This window comes from Anastrepha ludens, chromosome 4 (assembly GCF_028408465.1).
Source record: "Anastrepha ludens isolate Willacy chromosome 4, idAnaLude1.1, whole genome shotgun sequence".
NCBI lineage: Eukaryota > Metazoa > Arthropoda > Insecta > Diptera > Tephritidae > Anastrepha > Anastrepha ludens.
Window position 1 is genome coordinate 29,756,983 of NC_071500.1, and position 23,840 is coordinate 29,780,822.

The window sequence follows — 23,840 nt, forward strand, 5'->3', positions numbered from 1 at the left end:
CTACTAAGAGAATATTCGGGTTTCCGGAGTGTGTGTCCCAGCCATCTCCACTTTCTTTCTCTAGTTAGAATATTTATGGGTTTTTGCTTATTCCGCTTCGTAAGGTCTTCCTTGGAGATCCAAAGATCTGCAGTTTGCCCGATGTTATTATACTTTACGCGCTAATCATGTTTCAGCACAGATTTGGAGTTGAACATTCGTAATTTGTTATTTTTGCTCACTTCTATCGATTACCAAATGCGTTTTAGGCCAGTAAATACACCCTTTGCCTTCCGTATTCTTGCGTCAATGTCGTTGTTTGGTCCTCCATAAGGTGCTATCAGACTATCCAGTTACGTGAACTTATTCACCTCTTCAATTGGTTTGTCGTAAACCTTGAAAGATGCGGAAGAAGTGCATTTATTTTTAGAACTACGCTTGCTGTGGGGGAATCTAAAGTGTCCAGTTTTGATTTCATATGGTTTTTGGCTGGAGAGAAGCATTATGTCGTTCGCATAGACTAGATCTTCTAGGTGATGCATTTGTATTGGATGCCATAAAATACCACTTTCAGTCTTCTCGTCTATTTCTGCGCTAAGTACTTCGTCAGTAACGATAAGAAACAGGAGTGGCGAAAGGATGCAGCCTTGCCGACTGATCTCCTGTCGTATATTTAATTGGGTTAAATAATAATAACACGACGGTGTAAAACTTTGCACTGAAGTCCTGCATATTGTGCGTTAATAAGTCGACGTAAGTTCTCACCTAAGCGTGCCAGATATTGTTGTGACACAAGCGGTTGAATGACTATATGCCGGTTTTAAGATGACATTACGCTTCAGGGTAACATAAAAGCGGCGAGTTCAACGGAACTCGTTTCAAATTATGAAACTCGTGGAACCGAAGTGTCGTGTGAACACTTATTCTATTGCCCAAGAATTGAAGATTATTCAGATTGTTTGCAATCATTTGCGTAAGGATTAAATTAATTTTATCGTCAACATAATAGGACAAGAGTTGAAAACTTGTTTTTTCACCTAATATATTTATCTGTATATATATATATAATTGGCGCGTAGACCCTTCTTGGGCGTTTGGCCAAGCTCTTCCTTCTATTTGTGGTGTGCGTCTTGATGTTGTTCCACAAATGGAGGGACCTACAGCTTTTTCATAGCAGAAATACACTCTGAGGTTTGCCATTGCCTGCCGAGGGGCGACCGCTATTAGAGAAAAGAAAAACAATACTTTTTCTTCATTTTGGTGTTTCACCGAGATTCGAACCTACGTACTCTCTGAATTCCGAATGGTAGTCACGCACGTAGTCGGCTACGGCGGCCGCCCTTACATAAAATAATAGCCTTACATAAATACAAACGAAGTTTTGTGGGCGTATAACCTCTTTCCAATGTTTGCATTTACTTTTGCTTTTGAACTTTATTTTTGGATTCTATAAAACTAATATTGACTCATGTATGTAGCTTTAAAAGGAAGCATGTACATACAAACACTTGTTTTTCCTCCTTTGTCATAGTTATTCATTTGAAATTGATTTTTATAATAAATCATATTTCGCTTATCTGTTAGATTTATTAAGTTTTTTAGTATTCACTCAGTTCAGAACTGAACCTGTAGTTGAGAACAGTGTAGCTTTTCGGCTATGACAAATTTATATTCGTTTTTTAATTTGAAGTTCGGACTTTGCTTGAATCCTTGTCCGTGTGAGAATGTGATTGAAGATGCAAAAGTTGATAAATTAGAAGTTAACGCCAATAGTGAATGTGAGAAGGCTGCAGAGTGTTCAGTAAGCAATACAAGTGAGAATACAAATTCATATATGAGCGTTAAGGACGTCTTCGATTTTTAATTACACTATTTTACCTATGATTATGTTTGTTTATTTTCAATTGAGAAAGCCATCTAAATGTATAATTTATCAAGGTATAAAAAAAATATACCTATACGCATAAAAAAAGAACCAGAAACGAGAATACATATAATTTTTTTTGTTATGTAGTTTTCAAGATAACGCCAATTCACGGATTTGCTTTAAAGAAACATAGGTAGATCATATAAATTTCTAATTTCAAGGCCCTCAGCTAAAAAACTAGTTTAAATAATTTATCACTTCAAAATTAACTGCTTAAAAAAAGTGAATTGAATTAAAAAAAAAAATATATTGTAATACATAAGTATAGGGTAATTATTGAGTGTATTATATGTAGAGTAGAATGGGGTAAGATAGGTATGGGGGCACAATAGGTAGGTGGGGTTTTCGTCGCACTGTTTTTGCAGAGGTCACTCGTCTTATGTGAATTGAATACGTGGTGGGGAACAACGTTCGCGACTGTCATTTCGGCCGTCACCATTGATTAGTTATCCTAGTTCTGGCGTCGTTCAGTTTTTTGTGAGCTTTTCTCCGACATAGCATTTTTTTTATTCTACGGTTCAGTACATTTAATGTATGTAAATATTTGTCAGGTGAGTTTTAATTTACGTAGAAAATAATGCTGAACACGAATAATGTATTAGTTTTTTGATATTTTTGTTTAAAAAAAAAAATATCGACACTAACATAAAACATGTGATTGGGGGCACTATAGGTCAGCCGTCTGGGGGCATTATAGGTCATTACTTTTAATTGAATAAAATAAATTTTAATTGTTTTTGCAGCAAAATGGTGCGTAATTATGTGCGAAAAACGCCGAAACGAAGTGAAGAGGACGTAAAAAACGCAATCGCGGCAGTCCGAGATGGCGCTAGTGTTCGATCAGCCTCTAAACAATTTAAAATTCCGTTCGAAACATTACGTGCTCGCGTGATGAATTAAAGAAAAATTCCTAACTTCTATAACATGTGCAGTGTTCATACTCTATAAATAAAAGTGAAAACGTTAATTTCCAAGCCATGTACATTGTTCTTTCCCCCTCACATATAGTGACCTATCGCGCCCCCCGATTTTGAAAATATCGAAAAAAGGACCTTTGTGTTATTGAATGCAGCTTCCAAGATATTTAGCCAAACATAAGTCAGTATAACCAAAATGTTAGCAGATAAATAACCTTTCAAAATCTTGCTTATTTTTCAAAATCAATGCAAAAACACCGTAGCAAGAGCTCTCAAAAAAAAAAAATGACCTATCTTACCCCATTCTACTCTAGATAGTGAAATTATGTGCCGGCTTAAAGATGACATTATGCTTCAGGAATAGCGCTTTGAGAGTTTTGTGTTGGTTAAAAAAGAGAAAATTCAATAATTCAAAATTAATTTAATAAACTACTTTTCTTTAAAGATTTTTAAAATAGACTTTAGTTAAGCAAAATGTATTCCGGTAAGAATAAAATTTAGAAAAATCTATATTTCTCTAAGCAGAGTGTGTTTCAAACGTTCAACCCCTCGCTAGGTGCAGTAAACCTAAAGTGATTGGACTCAAATACATTGTTATAATCTTTATTTTGATATTTATACCATCTTGTTCGAAAAGTTTCCGGAATATATTCAGAAAATTTAAAATACAAGTTTATTCTTCAAAAGTGATATTATCGACTTCAAAATACTGCCCAGCAACTGCAACGCTATTACAGCAACACTCTTCGCACATGCATGGGGAATTTTTTTTTTGCAACAACAACAACAACAACGTCGATTTTTTTCCTTTACTTTCTTTGGCCTGTTAAAACGCCTTCAAGCAAACAGGAAAAAACACAGGCGGCCATATCAGGTGAATTCGATGGGTGTTGGATCGTATACGTTTCATTCTTAGTCAAAAATTCGCGGCACTGTGCGATCCTGCGTTATCATGGTGTAAACTCCAATAGTTGTTTTCCCACAAATTCTTTCTTTTTTGGTGAGTTACTTCACGCACACGTCTCGATAAGGCCCAAATATTAATTCTTATTAACTGTCTCACTTTCTGGCAAAAATGCATGATGCACAATACCGTTGTAAACCATAAAACCCATTAGCATCGCCTTTATTTTTGATTGAAAAGGATGCCGTTTTTTTGGTCGTGGTTTATTCGGAGCTGTTCACTCACTCACTTTGGTCTCGTACTCATAAACCCACATCTCGTCTCCAGTAATAATGCGTTTGATAAATGTTGGATCGGCGTCAGCCTTGGAAATCATGCTATTGGCGATATCTACGTGGTGCCCTTTTTTGCATGAAATTCAGGTACTTTAAGATCAACTTTGCAGCAACACGGCCCAAACCCAAATCATCAACTGCAATGTCCTGAACGGGCCCATAATCAATTTTCAAGTCGTCGGCCAGTCCTCTGTTCTCTAATTTCGGGGTATTAATAACCTGTTTTTTTTACTTTATTGATGTTTTCATCACTTTTCAATGCCTACGGCCTGCCACAGCGTTCGTCATGCGAACGATCGATGGACTCCCAATTTCTTTTGAAACGTTCATGCCACTCGTAAACGGCAGCTTTCTTTAGAGTATCATTACTGAGAGAGTTTAAGGGGCTAGGTGGGTTTCAAAAGCTCAAAATAGGTACATTTTTATGAATTTTTTTTTATTTAATCAACAGAATATTTCATTCCATCAATTTAACACATAAAAGATACATATTTTATAAGTAGTTTGTGAAATTTTCATTGAAAAATTTTTAAAATTAAGGCGTGGACACGTCGTCTCCTATGACCCCTCAAAAAAAAGTTCTCTCGGCGTAGTCAGGATAACTCATGACAGATTCATCTGAAATTCAAAAACAAAAAATTTTCTGTTAGTAGATGTTTCAAACTCGTGCTTGGACGAAGGAAAAAAAAAAACAAAAATTACATTTTTGGCGGCGTTGAAAACAAAAAACCCTTATTTTGAGTAGAATTTGCACACTTCATGCCCTTGAAAAATTACTTGGAATAGAAAAAAAAAATTCCTTCGTTCAAGCACGAGATAATGTTATTTTGAAGAAGTGTGCAAAATTTGAAAGAGATCGGTTCATAAGTTTTCGAGAAATCGTGACTACCGATTTCAAAAATGTAGTTTCAAGAAAAACGCGATTGAAGATTGCTAATAGCTAAGCAGCTGCCTCGATATACCTGCCAATCCAAAGGCTATATCTCTTAGAATATGACTCGGATCGTTTTAAAATTTTAAAGGAATATTCTCAACATATTCAATTATGAGATAAGCAAAAAAAAAAAAAATTCGATTTTTTGAAATTTTGAAACCCACCTAACCCCTTAATCCATTTCAACGCAAAATTTAATACAAACTCGTGGCACTTTTATAAATTTGTGTACATTTAATCAACACGTTGTAACTTTTACAAATGTTAAGCAATGGTGGAAATGCTAATCTCAGATGTGGCAATCTACAAAATGGAGTGAAATCTTTTTTTTTTATATTTCTGTTATAATTCGATAGAAATGAAATGTTATCTTTATAAGAGTTAATAAAAATCGCAAAATATTACCTTCTTAGGACAATTTTTTAAGATGCAATTAAATTTTACACAGCTATTAAACTTCATATAACAAAGGTTTTAAGTTTTATGTTTGCAACTAATAACTGCATTACGAAAATAAATTAATAATAATTTATCACTCACAATGCAAGCTCGAGTCATTCGATGTTACCAAATACATCAATAACTCTAAATAGCGTTACAGGCTACCTTAGAAGGCGTGAAAACGCTTTGGAATCAATCTTAACACGAACAACAACCAAAACTGAATGCAAACATGGGTATGTATAAATACTTATGTATGTATGTACATATGTACGCACGTACGTCGGGAAGTGAAAATGAAAATTTTGAATCCAACCTTTTTTGCGAAAATTCACGATGTTGTTTGGGGCACCTGTCAACATACGATGAGATAATTAATATTTTGTACCCTTATATCTGAGATAGAAAGCCAACTTTCAGCAGGTATGGCAAAAGTGATAATAAAAAAAATCCACCCTATCGAACTATATATGCATATTACACCATTGCGCTTACACCCTTTACCGAGTGTTGGGCCGAGATCCTGCGCCAATTTGTGCGTGCGTCTTAATGTTCTTTCCCAAATAGTGGGCGCCACCTCCGAACGGCAGAGGATTTTTTATGAGCATCTTTTTCATGTCAGAAATACACCCGTAAGTTTGCCATTTCCTGCTTTAGCTCGTTACGGAAGCGGAAAATTCACTGAAATCAAAGCACGAAAGAGCTTTTAACTTTTTTTATAAAAATTTCGACACATCAAATGTACGTATACCGAAAAGCAAATGGCATCAAATCTGATACAAACTTTGTGGTATCTGCTATTTGAAAAGTGAAAAAAAAACTATTTAAAAGTGAATGTATTGTAGTAAAGAGCTTTTTTTACATTTGCTGCTCTATATTTAATACGAAGATATTGAATAGTATCCGATAAGAGTTACAGTCATACAAATTTTGTCAGTAAATACAGAATATTTTTTAATTTTCAATTGTCCTCTTTTTTTTTTGTATATCAATAGCTGTAGCTGATTAGCTGGAAAGCTTTGTTAATAGAAGGGTAAAAACTATATTTGCCAATGCAAATAATGAAATAAATTTTGTTTAAGGAAAAATCGATACAAAAATTCAACTAATCGACAGGAATTTTTTGAAAGAAATCACTTCAAGTAACGAAACAAGGCCATCACCATTTATCACTCTAAAAATCATCCTGATAATATTTTTCTGAATTACTTGGTGCTTTTTCAGCGGCAGTCTAGTTTACAGAGTTCAAAGTGAATATATATTTTCGACTACTAATGCTCAATAATGCTTTTACATCGAAAGTTACTTAACAATCCATACATATTAGGGCGGGTCGATTTAAAAATCGCTCATTGCTCTGTGAAAATCGTATTCTAGGGATCAAAATAAGAAACTTTGCCGAAGGAACCATACCTCTAAAACGAATTCTGATGTCCCCCAATTTGGGTCGAACGAAAACTCCCACTTTGACCCATTTAGAGTGTTCCAATCGAGTCCAAATGTATGACCAACCCCACTAACTTTGGACGGCCGATCCACCCATGCCAGTGGCACACCCCCTGGAACTCCCCTGGGGGGTTCCCCATACAATCATTTCAAAATATCACCATTTTTGGCCTTTACATGAGAAAAGAAACTAAAAAGTTCGACCCAAATTGGGGGACATCAAAATTCGTTTTAGAGGTATGGTTCCTTCGGCAAAGTTTCTTATTTTGATCCCTAGAATATGATTTTCACAGAGCAATGGGCGATTTTTTTGCCTCCCCACAAATCGACCCGGCCTAATACATATACATAATTTTTGGTGAAAAAGCAGCATTCAGCAACCGAATGCGAAATCTGTCAATGAGCTTAAACGATTAAATTTAAATGTTAAAAATATTCGTTTATTTTTTTTCTTATTCTTATTTAAGTCAACAATTCACAACTTTTTGAAATAATAAAATAACTAATTCCTTTTAAGTTTTGGAGTAGTGCTAGTCGGGCAATTTCAATGGGTATATTGACAATATAATATTTAATGGGAAAATATTTATTTTGGAGCAATGAAGTCTTTTAACAATTTCATCTATCGGCATGCATATTTATATATGTATGTACATACATGCAATATTGTTAGCGTTAGCTCGTATTTGAGCAGACGAAAATTCTTTGGATTATTTGCATTCATTCTTAGCTGATTTTATACAGGCTATTTGAATTGGCGCGCCTATTGGTGTTTTGAAATAAAATATTTACAAATTTAGATTCTTTCGTGTTTCACTATTTTTATTCAAAATATGGTTATTGACAATTATAAATCCGTCAAACGGTTGATTCACGAACGTCGAGTTTCGATGTTGAAGGTTGTTCAGCCACACTTTACACTTCTTCTTCTTAATTGGCGCGATAACCGCTTACGCGATTTTGGCCGAGCTTAACAAAGCGCGCCAGTCGTTTCTCTCTCGTGCTAACCGGCGCCAATTGGACACACCTAGTGAAGCCAAGTCCTTCTCCACCTGATCTTTCCAACGCAGAGGAGGCCTTCCTCTTCCTCTGCTACCACCAGCTGGTACCGCATCGAATACTTTCAAAGCCGGAGCGTTTGAATCCATTCGGACGACATGACCCAGCCAACGAAGCCGCTGGCTCTTTATTCGCTGCGCTATGTCTATGTCGTCGTAAAGCTCATACAGCTCATCGTTCCATCGCCTGCGATATTCGCCGTTGTCAACGTGCAAAGGTCCAAAAACCTTACGCAGAATCTTTCTCTCGAACACTCCAAGCGTCGCTTCATCGGATGTTGTCATCGTCCAAGCTTCTGCGCCATAAGTTAGGACGGGCATGATGAGAGTCTTGTAGAGTGTTAGTTTTGTTCGTCGAGAGAGGACTTTACTGCTCAGTTGCCTACTTAGTCCAAAGTAGCACTTGTTGGCAAGAGAGATTCTACGTTGGATTTCAAGGCTGACATTGTTATCGGTGTTAATGCTGGTTCCTAAATAAACGAAGTCTTTTACAACCTCGAAATTATAATTGTCTACAGTGACGTGGGTGCCGATACGCGAGTGCGCCGACTGTTTGTTTGAAGACAGGAGGTACTTCGTTTTGTCCTCGTTCACCACCAAACCCATTCGCTTTGCCTCTTTATCCAGTTTGGAGAAGGCAGAACTAACAGCGCGGTTGTTAAGGCCGATGATATCAATATCATCGGCATACGCCAACAATTGTACGCTCTTATAAAATATTGTGCCTGAGCGATTAAGTTCTGCGGCTCGTACGATGCTCTCCAACATCAGGTTAAAGAAGTCACACGACAGCGAGTCACCCTGTCTGAAACCTCGTTTGGTATCAAACGGCTCGGAGAGGTCCTTCCCAATTCTGACGGCGCTGCTGGTGTTGAGCAACGTCATCTTACATAGCCGTATTAGTTTTGCGGGGATACCAAATTCAGACATAGCGGCATACAGGTAACTCTTTTCCGTACTGTCGAATGCAGCTTTGAAGTCGACGAAAAGATGGTGTGTGTCGATTCTCCTTTCATGGGTCTTTTCCAAGATTTGGCGTATTGTGAATATTTGGTCGATGGTAGACTTTCCAGGTCTGAAGCCACACTGATAAGGTCCAATCAGCTGGTTGACGGTGGGCTTCAGCCTTTCACACAATACGCTCGCTAGAACCTTATAGGCGATATTTAGAAGACTAATCCCGCGGTAATTGGCACAAATTGCAGGATCGCCCTTCTTATGGATTGGGCAGAGCATACTTAAATTTCAATCGTCAGGCATGCTTTCATCCGACCATATTTTGCATAAGAGCTGATGCATGCACCTTACCAGCTCCTCGCCGCCATGTTTGAATAGCTCAGCCGGCAGTCCGTCGGCGCCCGCGGCTTTGTTGTTCTTTAGCCGCGTTATCGCTATTCTCACCTCGTCATGGTCGGGTAACGGAACGACAATTCCGTCGTCAACGATTGGGGTATCGGGATCTTCACATTCTCTATGACATGCGCAGCTGTCACCGTTTAACAGGTTCGAGAAGTGTTCCCTCCATAATTTAAGATTGCTCTGTACGTCAGTCACCAGATCGCCGTCTTTGTTCTTGCAGGACAACGCCCCGGTCTTAAAACCTTCTGTAAGCCGCCGAACTTTCTGGTAGAATTTTCGGGCGTTGTTCCTATTGGCCAACATCTCAAGCTCCTCGCACTCACGTATTTCGGCCTCTCGTTTCTTCTGTCGGATAATACGTCTCTCTTCCTTTTTCAGCTCTCTGTAGCGATCCCACATGGCTCGCGTTGCGCCCGATCGCAGCGTGGCTCTATAGGCGGCATCTTTTCTTTCGGCGGCAGCATGACATTCCTCGTCGCACCAATTGTTTTTTCGGGCTCGCCGGAATCCGATTTCTTCTTCGGCGGCGGTACGTAGGGAACGAGAAATGTTGCTCCATTGCTCGCGCATGCCGGTGTGTTGGGCAGTGCTCTCCGAGAGCAGGAGTGAGAGTCGAGTGGCGAATCTTCTGGCTGTCTGTTGTGATTGCAGCTTTTCGATGTCGAACATTCTTTGCGTAGGTAGATGTACGTTTTTTGCTGCACAGAGGCGTGTGCGCAGTTTGGCTGCAACAAGGTAATGATCCCAGTCGATGTTGGCTCCTCGGATCGTACGTACATCTAATACACTAGAAGCGTGTCTTCCATCTATCACAACATGATCGATCTGGTTTCGCGTTTTTCGATCAGGAGGCATCCAGGTAGCTTGGTGTATCTTTTTATGCTGGAATCTGGTGCTGCAGACTACCATGTTTCGGGCCCCGGCGAAGTCGATCAGCCTCTGTCCGTTACCGGATGTTTCGTTGTGCAGGCTGAATTTTCCGACTGTGGGACCAAAAATTCCCTCCTTGCCCACCCTGGCGTTGAAGTCGCCAAGCACGATTTTAATGTCGTGGCGGGGGCAGCGCTCATAGGAACGTTCCAAGCGCTCATAGAAAGAATCCTTGGTCGCATCGTCCTTCTCTTCCGTCGGGGCGTGGGCGCAAATTAGCGAGATGTTAAAAAATCGCGCTTTGATGCGGATTATTGCGAGACGCTCGTCCACCGGAGTGAACGACAGTACTTGGCGACGAAGTCTCTCTCCCACAACAAATCCGACACCGAATTTGCGCTCCTTTACATGGCAGCTGTAGTAGACGTCGCAAGGTCCTATGTTTTTCTTACCTTGCCCCGTCCATCGCATCTCTTGGATGGCAGTGATGTCAGCCTTTACTCTCACGAGGACATCAACCAGCCGGGCAGAGGCACCTTCCCCATTAAGGGACCGGACATTCCAGGTGCATGCCCTCAAATCGTATTCCTTATTTCGTTTGCAGGGGTCGTCATCAGTGTTGGAAGTTCTCATCCGAGGCTTTGTTGCTGTTTTCATTGGGGGGGCTTTTTAAGTGGCGGGTCCCAAACCCAGCGCACAACCAGCTATGCTGGGATGCTTCGCCTTCTCACTTTAGCTCACTCCCGGACGGGTGTTCGGAAGCTAACCAGAGGATACGTGGGCTAATCCCGGACGTTGTGAGCTGCTGGGACCATATGTAGAAGAATCGTCCTGGCCACTCCCAAGTGAATGGCGATCAGTAACTTTCCCCACTTGCGTGGACTTCTACACATGGAAACATCCTCCCTACACATGGAACCATCCTCCACACTTTACACTACAATATGGCAATATTCTCAGCGAACTTCCAGTTTTTTGTCTGCCAGGCGGCGGCCGCCGTAGCCGAATGGGTTGGTGCGTGATTACCATTCGGAATTCACAGATTTTTCTAATAGCGGTCGATCCTCGGCAGGCAATGGAAAACCTCCGAGTGTATTTTTGCCATGAAAAAGCTCCTCATAAAAATATCTGCCGTTCGGAGTTGGCTTGAAACTGTAGGTCCCTCCATTTGTGGAACAACATCAACACGCACACCACAAATAGGAGGAGGAGCTCGGCCAAGCACCTAACAGAAGTGTACGCGCCAATTATTTATTTATTTATTTTAGTCCTTTTTTCACCAACTTTTGAATTGTTGATTTATTTGGACGATTATTTTTACGAAAAAAATCACGAATTCTCCAATATGTTGGTCTTAAAGATAGACCATTTTCATAATAAGTTTCAATAATTTTAATGTCTTGTTCTACTGTGTAAGTATCAATGGCTAAAATTGTACTTTTGTCTACTTGACAAATGTCAGAGATGCCACATAAAAAATGGTATCGTCTAGGAATTATTCACTACCGACATCGAAGCATCACTTTTGGAATACCCTCTATTTCGCTTTTTGTTTCCCTCTACCAATCTGTAGTTATTTTACCTTCCTTTTGAGAGAGTGCTTACGCGGCGTGCTCTAATTCGCACATAGGTTTATTTCGATAGTCTACCTTACTATGCTGCAATGGATAAATCGGAGAATTTGGGCTGCCAATACAATTCGCTTGGCGCAGAACTTTCGAGCTGGCGAACAAAATTCCAATCACATAAACAATTACACTTTATGAAAAGAAAAGCAACGAAAGTGAAACGCAGCAGAATATAAAGCTTTTACAACTTTTCAACGAATTTCCTAAAGTTGGAAGTAAGAAACAGAAGAAAAATAAAGGGAAAATTAAAAAAATGCCAATATATCTTTAAGTCAACAACTGCAGTTTAATATGTTCATTGATGTAGTTTTCTCTGCTTACTGAATTATGTCCGAGGCAAGAAAAGTAAAAACCAAAGTATTTGATTGAAATTGTAAAAAGTTTTTTTTTGCTTTTTTTTTTTGTTTACATAAAACTAATTTTTAAAGAATTTATATTTTATTAATTTTTTCTTTTATAATTTTATAATTTGATTTTAAGATAATCCTGGAAAACGATATGCAGGATTATCGGATAAAAGTAGGACATTTACGTGCAGGTTATATATTTAAGACGTTTATATTCGCTTGAGCTATAAATTCATATTTCGTCCCCTTAGTATAACAATAGCCTATGTGATCATAGGCTATTATTTTTTTATTGAATTTTTGGATTCTCCATCGTCGATTTCATATGTGGTCAAAATTTTGTAAAATTCTAGTTCCACAAAGTGGGTCAAAACGTCAGTCAAAAAATAATAAATATTTACAGACATAACGAGATTTGAGTGAGAGCTACTTTCGACAAAAATTTTGAAATTCAATTTTCTCAAAACATCAAATAATTTATAGGCTATTTTAATACTAAGGGGACGATTTGTACTCTTCTCCAGGCTATTCATATTTGAACTGTTCCACACTTTTCATATTTGAACTCTGTTGTATTTGTTAAAGGGGAATTTCTTCTAATCACATAAGTGAATTAAAATTGCTAGATATGGCTAGAACTATTAGAAGACGATCAGTGGAGGCCGGCCTGTTCAATCGAGGCTCAGCGAGAAAGTAATTTATTTCGCCCAAAAACAAGAAAACAAGATTTGAGTTTGCCAAATCCTATTTTAACTGGACAGCTGAGAAATGGAAAACTGTGTCGTTCTCTGATGAATCAAAATAAAAACTGCAGCCGGTATAAGGCGAGTAAGAAGGCCAAAATAACTACGATTAAATCCTAGATATTGTGTGGTAACTCCTCAGTATGGCGGAGAAAATATTTTGGCCTGGAGGTGCTCCTCTGGACAAGCAATCGGTTCTATTCACCGAATAGATGGTGTAATGGATCGCTTTATGTATACGGACATTTGAAAAGATGTAATGTTACCGTATGCTGAAAAAGAAATGCCATTAAAATGGAGGTTTCAGCAGGATAACGATCATAAACATACCACTAAGCACTGCAAAACGTGGTTATAGCAAAACGCTAAATATGTATTAGATTGAGCAGTTTGATCTCCCGCTCTCAATCCGATTGAGTACTTATGGGAGACTGTGAATTTGAAAATTAGGAGAGAAAATTGTATAAGAAAGGAAACACTGTTCCAAGTTGTTAAAAAAGCTTGGTTCAACATATCGCCGGAAGTTGCTTATAACTTAATTTCTTCTCTGCCAAAGAAATGTGCTGAAGTCATCAAAAATAATGGGTTTAGTATAAAATACTAAACTATAAACGTAAATAACTTACTATTAAGAGAGGAGTGCTGTACTTTTGGCCATCTAATTTTTGAGTACGCTGGATATTTTAAATTTTAGTTTTTTTGTATTAAAAGTGCTGAATAACTTTTGTTATGATTTATTAATACTGAATTGATAGCAAAAACGTGGTTTTTATTGAATTATATGGTATTATTATAAATCTTGTAAGTGGGGTGCTTTAGTTTTGGTCAATACTGTACATACATATTAGTTCGAGATCCTCACTGTGCGCGTAGAAGTTTGATGGATGTTAACAACTTTCAAACGGTGCTTGCCGTTAAAGTAGACGAATTAATTTTAATGCTGAAATCATATCTACTTATATATTTTTGCAATTCGAATTTTTTATTTCGATTTACTAGATCTAATATATAGTTGAGATCGAAGTTAATCCTGTAGAATAGTACATAGTACTTTCAGACTACTTAGCGGTGTCATACGCTCTTGACCACCACTAACGATAGCGATATTGGACCTGATTGTTTTATAAAATTATTCTTCGACACTCTCTTAGTGGCGTCTTTCGAATACCAGATTACTTAGTTGATATAGAATTCTGTTCACGAGTTCGAAATTGTACAATATTTATGATAGCAACACCACAACACCACACTTTTTTGGGTTCCCGGCCACTCTAGAGTGGAGGGAAGTAGAAGAGCGGATGAGTGTGCAAGGGAAGGTTCTGAGCTCGACCTTCAGCGAGTGGTAGAGGACATAAGCATTCCTCTAAAACGAACTGTACACTGCGATTGACTGAAGCGTAATGACGGAAACTAATAGAAGATGATCTCTGACCACTAACTCCAGGGTCTCAAAAGCGTTGAGGCCAAAACGGAAAGGATAAAATGTCTGCTTGGATTCAACAGATCAACTACCAGCGTCCTCATTGGTGTTGAAACACCTTAGCCAGTAGGATGGGTGTACCTCACAATGACTTCTGCTGGAGTTGTGGAGATAAAGAAGAAATTGAATCGGTACAAAACCTCCTCTGTGAATGTACCGCTCTTTAAAGAAGTCATGCCAAATATCTTGGCGATTATTTCTTTGAATCGCACAAGCGATTTCAAGCGAGTAGACTAATGCTTAGTGATAACCGCTCAAAAGGTAATTACCTCCAGAAAGCATCGGCGAGTTGTAAGTGATTTTATTATCGTACTATGTACTATGTATACCGGAACGACCCGGATTTCTATCTGGCCAAGGACTTTCACTTCAGCAGCATTCCCCGTACATATATGGGGATGTTTATGCTGCTACAACAACAACAACCAAACACAAGAAATTATGCGCACACACACATACTTTCTTGCCACGGCGACTTTCGCATAAAAATGCAAAAAACTGCATTGGAGGCTTTATATTATTTTGTGCTTTAACAAATTAACATGCGGCATTCCGTTTGCATTTTCGTTGTTTAGTTTTAATCTCACAAATCACAATATTAATTCACTGAATTTTCACAAACATAAAATTTCTTCTACTTTTGTTTGTTTTATATTGCGAAGGGAGCTGACGTCAGAGTAAAGTAACTCCTTTTTAATGACGCCACCTTCAGTGCTCAATTCGCCTTGGTGCATGTATGGGGGATGTTTATGCTGCTACAACAACAACAACAACTTTTTACTCACTTTTGTGAAATTTGTTTCAAATAAAGTTTATAAATTATTCTCTGAACTTTATTTTAATTCTAACCTATTCGCTTCGCTTATACTTCAAATTAACAAACTTTCTGCTCATTTTGCTACATCGTTAGAGAACTTTGCTTACGGGGTCTTCAGGGTTAACCTGTTCTACTAATGTTTAACATATGCATCTTCTGCTAGTAACCCTCTCTTTGGCCTCTTCAAATGCAAAGTTTGTGCTTCTTCAATACAAAAAATAGTCACGTGTCATAATTCACTAGACAGGAACTTATAAATACATACATACATAAATCATTCAGAATAAAAAGTGGCCTGGCCGTCTGTGAGAAAATTGTGTTGCGTGCTATTTTGACATATCCATTGTGTCGTTACAAATAATTTAAGAATGTAAATAATTTTGAATGCAGCGAAAAAGCTGCAAATTTATTAAATTATAACGTGCATATGCAGGTAAATGTACTCACGTAAGTGTGTAGCAAAGCAAGTATCAGTGAAAATGTGAATAAAATTTAACTTATCTGTTTTGCACTTGTGTGCATTTGGGAGGAATCGGTCTGCGCATTTTGTTTGTCAATATTATATTATATTTTCAAAAATGCTCGCATATACACGCGTACATATATATATTTTTACTCTGCGCAATGCATATTTTGTATACGTGGACAGGGTGTGAGTTTTTTCCAATAAAAATAACGCTGCCATGTTAAGCTATTCATTCTGACCCATTGACCATGTGATTGGAATTTATTCGATCAACCCCTTCAAGGTTAGCGTCTCCGTGGTGAACTCAACACATTTAATGGCGTGTGTTGGACGTGAAAGTAAATAAGTGTTTACTGAACCTTAATTTATGACACTCGTTCATATCTGTTTTTATGTGTTTTCATATTTTCGTATATATTAAATATTTTAAATATATAATATAAGAGTATAAAATTTCATTTGTCGAGAAAACAGAACGCAAATGTTATGTGTTGCAGTATTTTAGAGAAAATAAATAAAGAAATTAAATTTATGAAAGTTATGCTACGGACTTTTTTCAGCAAGAAAATGTATTTAATAACAAAAACTAAGGGACAATAAGTAAGCGAAAGATAGTTATTTACAGAAATTAACCCATTACACCTGCCGTAGCCGAATGGGTTGGTGCGTGACTACCATTCGGAATTCAGAGAGAAAGAGGTCGTTCAAGTATTACGTAAGAACTATGGAAGGGTGGGGGGGTCTTTGTTTTGCTTATTTTGGATGACATGGGGGGTAGGGGAGTCTAGATGATGATTACGTCATCAGTAGTTATTTAGTTATTTACACGAATGGCAACCCTCACATTATCTATGCTTGAAAACGAAACGCATTTTCGGGGAATTACCGCACTTGTCTAAATTTCTTCTGTTAGTGTATTGTTTTGTTCGGATACAACGCAACTCAACATTTGTGTTACCGTTGATTCCATTAGCCAAAGTTTAACGTTTAAATAAGATGTCGTTTCAAATAGACAAATCCAAGTTATACCAAAAATTGTTTGAAAGTTTTAAAAAATCTCATACAAGTACGAAAGTACAAAATGTACAAAAGTTAGTTAACGAAGTGTGGCGAAATTATAAATTACAAGCAAAGTCCGACAAGGAACTAGATATCATTCTATATATGTATGCATCTAAGAGCATTGAAGAAGAATCGCAAGCGGCGACTAAGAATAAATCCAATCTACTACATTTTTTTTTCCAAGGTGAGTGCCGAAATCATTTTAGGTACCTATGAGTACTAGAAATATTAAAAATTTATGCGAATTTTGCAATTTCCCTCTGGGGGAAGTTGATACACGTAAATGACGGGCTATGGCTTTAAATAATCTTTAAATGCAGTTTTTATTGCATACTTTGTATTTACCTATGTAGCTTAATAAGAGAATCTTTAGCAGAACCAATAGAAAGTTTGTACTTTTAGGCAACGACTACCTGTAAGCCTACAGAAAAAACACAATTTATACAGCCAGCTTCAAATATTAAAAAACAGGAAGAAGAGAAATGTGAAAGTAATGAAAATGCAGATAAACAGAGAGCAAAACCTTCTCAGGAAGCTATGAAAAATAAGATTGCTCTACTCGAAAAAAATCTGAACGCTTTGTAGTCTACCAGAGATGCTATGCCAAGCCGTGCTGAAGTTGATAAACAGATCATTAAGTTGCGTGAGGAAATAAAAACAACAAAACAGTCTTTAACCAGGAAGATTCAAAACGCAGTTGCCCAGAAGAAACTCAGGGATGGTATGAAAAGAAAGTTAGAAGATATTTGTCATGAAAATCCAGAAATAAAAAAAGGACTATCTCTGAGGGATTCAGTGGGACGTCCTAATCTTGAAAGCAATCAACCATCACTATTGAAAACAATTGCGGATATAGCTTTATTTGGGAGTGTAGCAGATGTTAGAAGACGAACGGAATCTATTCGCAGCGTAAAAACTCTTGATGAACTCACACAAGAATTACGTAAAATAGGATTTGACATTAGTCGCAGCGGGACATATCTTCGTTTGATTCCCAGAAAGTCTAATTCTGCAGAAGGACGAAGACATGTATCGACAGTCCCTGTTAGCTCATTCGGGCTCAAACTGATCACCACAAGAGCCACTTAGATATGAAGTTCGCTGAAACATCAATCCATTATTTAGAGAACATAGCATCCATACTTGGACCAGATCAAGTATTTTTCATATCTCAAGATGATAAAGCTCGAGTCCCTATTGGCGTAACTGCGGCAAATAAGCAAGCACCTCTTCTAATGCACATGGAATATAGAATCAAATTACCTGACCACGATTGGGTAATCGCTGAGCGTCATAAATTAATATCATCTGTTTACGCTGTTATCAAAATCACTTCCAGTATGCTAGGGCAACCGCAAGCCGTTGGATATTCTGGACCAACATACATCGCTATTCGAAGTGGAAAGCATAATTCATCTACTGCTAATACTCATGCTCAGGATTTCAAGACCCTTCTCGAACTTGAAGAGTTTCGACCATTAGCTAAAACTGACCATGGACTAGTAAAACCTGTGGTAATCATGACGGTTGATGGAGGACCAGATGAAAATCCGCGTTATGAAAAAGTCATAGGGTTTGTTTTACAACACTTTAAGCGACATGATCTCGATGCATTGTTTTTAGCTACCAATGCTCCTGGAAGAAGTGCGTACAACAGAGTAGAGCGCAGAATGGCTCCTCTTAGTCGGGAACTGGCTGGTTTAATATTGCCTCATGACCATTTTGGGTCTCATTTGGATGAACGTGGCGTTACAATTGATGAACATTTAGAAATATCTAATTTCGAATTTGCAGGAAATGTATTAGCTGAAGTATGGAGTTCAATAGAAATTGATGGCTATAATGTTACTGCAGGTCAACAAGATGTTCCTGATTTTCCAGACATTAAATGGTATTCAGAACATGTGCGTGAAAGCCAATACTTGCTTCAAATTGTAAAATGTAGAAATACAGAATGCTGTCGTCCAAGAAGTGGCCTATTCAGATTACTAGATAACATGTTTCTTCCACCACCTGTAAAAGTAAAACAAACAGTTGATGACTTGGTTTTGGATGAAGGATGGCAATTTCTTGATCTTCCAGTCAATTTAGCTCTACGCTTAAGTGCTTCACTCAAAGATTTCCTGCAAATGCCCTACGATTATTTTTGTCCGACGGTAAAATTGAGGCTATCAAGTCGAACATGCAAAAGTGTGGTCTTTATCATACTTCCATCAAGTCACTAAATCGTCACATCGAGAAGATCCATAAAAAAGCAAACTCGCACACTGATAGGAAAGTTAGACCTGTAAGAGTCGCTGCTCGTCGTGCTAATGAACTGATGTGCATTATTCAAAATTTAGAGCACCATGATGTTGAATGGCTCGATGAGAACGACGTAGATATTCCAAAATCGGATGAAAGTGAGCAGATTCACAACACTGAGCAGCAATCCAAGCAATCCAGTGTCATCAAAAACTTAGAATCATGGATTCGGGTTTCATGGGCTGAAGACTGTTAATTTGAATTTAATATGTGTACCAAAAATTTAAAATAAGTTTGTTATGTTCGTAATATTATAATATTTTTATCCCTTACTCTGTGTTGAATACTGCATCAGTAAAATCTAATCTCTATTCTAAATCTATTTTCTTATTTTTAAAATTATAATTATAACATTATAATTATAATATTGTATAAAAAAATACATTTTTAATTGAAAAATGTTTACCTAAGCATGGGGGGAGGGGGTAAAAGCTTTGCTTACTTTTGCTGACAAGGGGGATGGGGGGGGGGGGGGGGTTAAATAATTGTAATAAATCTGCTTACGTAATATTTGAACGGCCCCAAAGTGTTTTTTTTGTGCCATGAAAAAGCTCCTCATTAAAAATATTTGCCATTCGGAATTGGCTTGGAACTGTAAGCCCGTTCATATGCGTTTAAAATATGAAGATGCATACCACCAATTGGAGGAGAAGGATCTCTGCAAAACACACAAAAAAGGGTGTAAGCGCCAAGTATAATGATATGATATGTATGTATGTATGTAACTATATATACGTGTATACATATAGGTATGATATAGAGTGTGCCTGGTAGCAATGACATTCTTTGTCAGCACGCAGACTTGGCAGTTATACAGTCATTTTTATCATACTGCCTCCTTCTTCAAAAAAATCAAATTAAATAAATAAAAAGAATTTTTCGCTTGCCTATTAGCATCCGCCGTAGCCGAATGGGTTGGTACGTGATTACCATTCGGAATTCACAGAAAGAACGTAGGTTCGAATCTCGGTGAAACAACAAAATTAAGAAAAACATTTGGCAATGGCAAACCTCCGAGTGTATTTCTGCCATGAAAAAGCTCCTCAGAAAAAATATCTGGCGTTCGGAATCGGTTTGAAACTGTAGGTCCCTCCATTTGTGGAACAACATCAAGACGCACGCCACAAATAGGAGGAAGAGCTTGGCCAAATACCCAAAAAGGGTGTACGCGCCAATTATATATATATACATATATATATACATTAGCTAATACCAAATATATGTATAAGGCAAATGTGGAAGATTTGTTCACTTCAAATAATTTGACTTAAAATTGTCAGTATACGACGATGATAGTTTACAGGGTTTGGTCATCCGAAGCAAAATATGAGAGTGACTTTGGCTATTGCGTCATAGGTGATTTAGCAAAGATGGAGGCGAATGAAGTGAAAACAAAATGTATAAAGTCAAGCTAGTTGAATACAATACAATATAATCTGTCGTTGTTCAGACGGGGCAACTAAGTAACATGAGCAGTGGCTGCGTTAATTTTTTCCTACATAACCAACACAATCTCAGTTTTTGCCAACCTCTGTTGTACTCAAACCGCTGTCATATCCCGTGTTACGTCAGAAAATCAGCTGATTCCTTCAAAATCGCAGAGGATCGGTTAACTGTGTGATGCAATACCTACGCCTACACCTTCGGTATTCTCGCCACCGTGATAAAAAAAATCATTTCAATAGCGATGGAAAGTTATTGATGAGATTTCAGGGACAAAAGCACCACCTATCGGGACGGGAATCAACAATACACGCTAGAAAAATGTATTTAAATCATTTGGGCGGTTTCGGAGATTGCCCGACCAGTGAATGCCGTTATCGGAGTTCAACTAGACGAAGAGCTTCAGTTGCCTCACGAGATCCGCGTAACCTTGACTCAATTACGTTATGGATACTGTAGCAGGTTAAACTCCTACTTATCCAGAATCGACCTCGACATGCTCAATATATATCCAGCATATGAAGGCACACCGCACGATACTAACCACCTATTCACAAGCCTTCTCAAACCTATTCATCTAACACCCCTCTCCCTGTGGACGAGTCGAACTTCGTCGAAACAGCACTGAGCCTACCGTTAATTGTGTTAGATGATAACGATCGGTGACTACAACGATCGAAGGGTTTACTACAACAACAACAACACGATATTGTTCATATATATTAAGATTGATAACCCTGTTACATTTCAGCATCAAGAGCTATAATGGGTTAAAATCAAAAATGAAAATGAGGCAACTTTAAATGGGCCTACAACAAACTAGTTGATACCCTTCATATTATTACCCTATGATTCATATAAATGATCAATGTTAATTGTTATATTGAATACGCTTATTGTACTACGCAATAACTCAGGTTCAATTTGTCCTACTATCATGGAATTTTGACAGAATGTCATTGAAAGGCTTACCATATCAAAAAATGTAATTAGAAATAGATTACCTCATTACTTGTTTATCAATGCAATAAGCTGTTTATTATTTTGTTTATCAATTGCGAACCGTCTGAATATTTATTCTGTGAATATTTTGCTTCAGGATAGTCTTAGAAAATTTGGTTAAAAAATTATTAAGTAGCATTTGCTTATGGAAATAACTTGGGCTATAATTCAAACATTTGCGTTAAACTTTCTGCAAGAAAAAAGGTAAATTAATGATTTTTTTTACCGCAGAACTATTGAAAGCATTTCCTATTGAATGCATTTGATTAGAATGCTATTTTCAAGTGAAATTCTTAAAACGCCCAAGGTAAAAATGTAAAAATATACGCACTTATAAATACGAGGATTGTTTGAAAAGTCCGCGCAAAAACCAAAACTCCTTAAATGTTTGGGACAAACCTTTTTTTATTTTTCGACATAGTCTACTTTTAGGCTAATCCACTTCGTTCAACGCTGTTTTAGTTTGTTGACCCCTTCCGAATAATGGAGATTTGCTCAAGCCTGAAAAATTGCGATTCGTTTCTGCAATCACATCCCCGTTTGAATAAAATCATTTTCCCGCCAGCCATTTCTTCAAATGGGGGAGCAAATAGGGAGTCAAGTCTGAAGAATAGAGGAGTTGTGAAACGAGTTTGGAAACCTATTTTGCTTAATACGAGGGGTGCATTTTATATTTCGGTTTTGACAACCCTAGTGTTGCAATCTGGCAACTGACAGCTGTATCGCAAAGTTTGACATTTTTTGGCTTTTACGTACTCAGAACGTTTTGAAATACCAGCGCTATTTGTGTTGTTTACAGTAACTTAAAAGATTCATCCTGGTCCAAAAATGGAATTAAATCGTGAACATTTTCGTGCGATTATTTTTTACAACTTTCGACGTGGATTAACTCAGCAACATTGCATGGATGAACTTAATTCATTTTTTGGCGATGAAGCTCCATCAAGGACCAGTGTTTATCGATGGTATGGTGAATTCAATCGTGGTCGTAGTTCACTCCAAGACAAATTTCGTTAAGGTCGTCCAAAATCAGTTGCTGTTCCGAAAACCATTGATGCTGTGCGCGAACTGATTTTGCAAGATCGTCATGTGACCTATCGTGAGATTGAGACAATCTTAGGCATTAGTGGGACCAGCATACATTCAATATTGCCATTTGACTGTCAAAAAAATTTGTTCGCGTTGGACCCCACACAATTTGTCAATCGCTCAAAAAAAAGGCTCGTGTCGATTGGTCGAAGGAAATGCTCAAAAAATACGATCGCGGGGCTTCGAAACACGTCTATGACATCGTGACAGGTGATGAATCATGGATTTACGCGTATGAGCCCGAAAGTAAACAGCAGCCGACTGTATGGGTGTTTCAAGATGAGCCAAATTCAATAAAAGTTGTTCGCGCACGAAGCACTTCCAAGCAAATGGTCGCCTGTTCTTTGGGCAAAATTGGACATGTCGCAACCGTACCACTAGAACAACGCAGAACAGTAAATTCTGAGTGGTACACAACCATTTGTTTGCCAGTTGTCTACCAAGAAATTAGGAAAACCAATCGCCAAAGACGGATCACTCTTCACCAGTACAATGCGAGCTCTCACACATCGGCTCAAACAACTGCATTTTTGAGCACCCAAAACATCAAATTGGCACCGAATGAAAAAAACAAACCTACGTAAAAAACAAACTGAGAGGTCTACATTTTTCGACACCTGAAGAACCGGTTGCGGCATTCAGAATGCATGTTTTGGAGGTACCTCATTCAGAGTGGCAAAAGTGCTTCGACAATTGGTTCAAACGCATGCAAAAGTGTATAGATCTTCATGGAGAATATTTTGAAAAACAATAAAGTGATGTTCGATGATTAAAATTTGTTTTTGTTCTCTAATTTCGAAATATAAAATGCACCCTTCGTATTGTGACCACAACTGCTGAGGCGTGATGGGAAAAGAAAATTACTCCACTTTCTCGATTCTATCTAATGCCAAACACCAAAAAATAGACCGATGAGCTGCTACTAACTAAACATAACCTCGATGCGCGCCAGTAGCGTCATCTCTCTGACTTAGCACGGACTTTTCGTACTACCCTCGTATATGCTTTCTACGCTCGGATACACAAGTATATAATTCGATAAGTCGATTGGGATTTTTTCTTTCTTAGTAGATGGAATGGTTGCTTCCTACAATAACGATGTAAGATGCTGCAATAATTGAGACGTGCTAAAGTGGTTTTCTAAACAGAAATATCAGGTCGACCAAAGCCATTGTTGTTTTTTTTTTCTAACATATATATGTATGTTTTTGCATTAACTACATTTCTGCGAATGCCTTAAAGGAAAATAATATCATCTGCTCATAAATACTTGTATGACAGTATAATTG

General features: G+C 37.8%; 1 protein-coding gene across 1 annotated transcript in view; it reads left to right on the forward strand.

Moving 5' to 3' along the window:
- Positions 1–23,840, forward strand: part of LOC128861410 (cAMP-dependent protein kinase type I regulatory subunit) — a 93,260-nt gene that overhangs the window by 29,720 nt on the left and 39,700 nt on the right. The window lies entirely within an intron of this gene.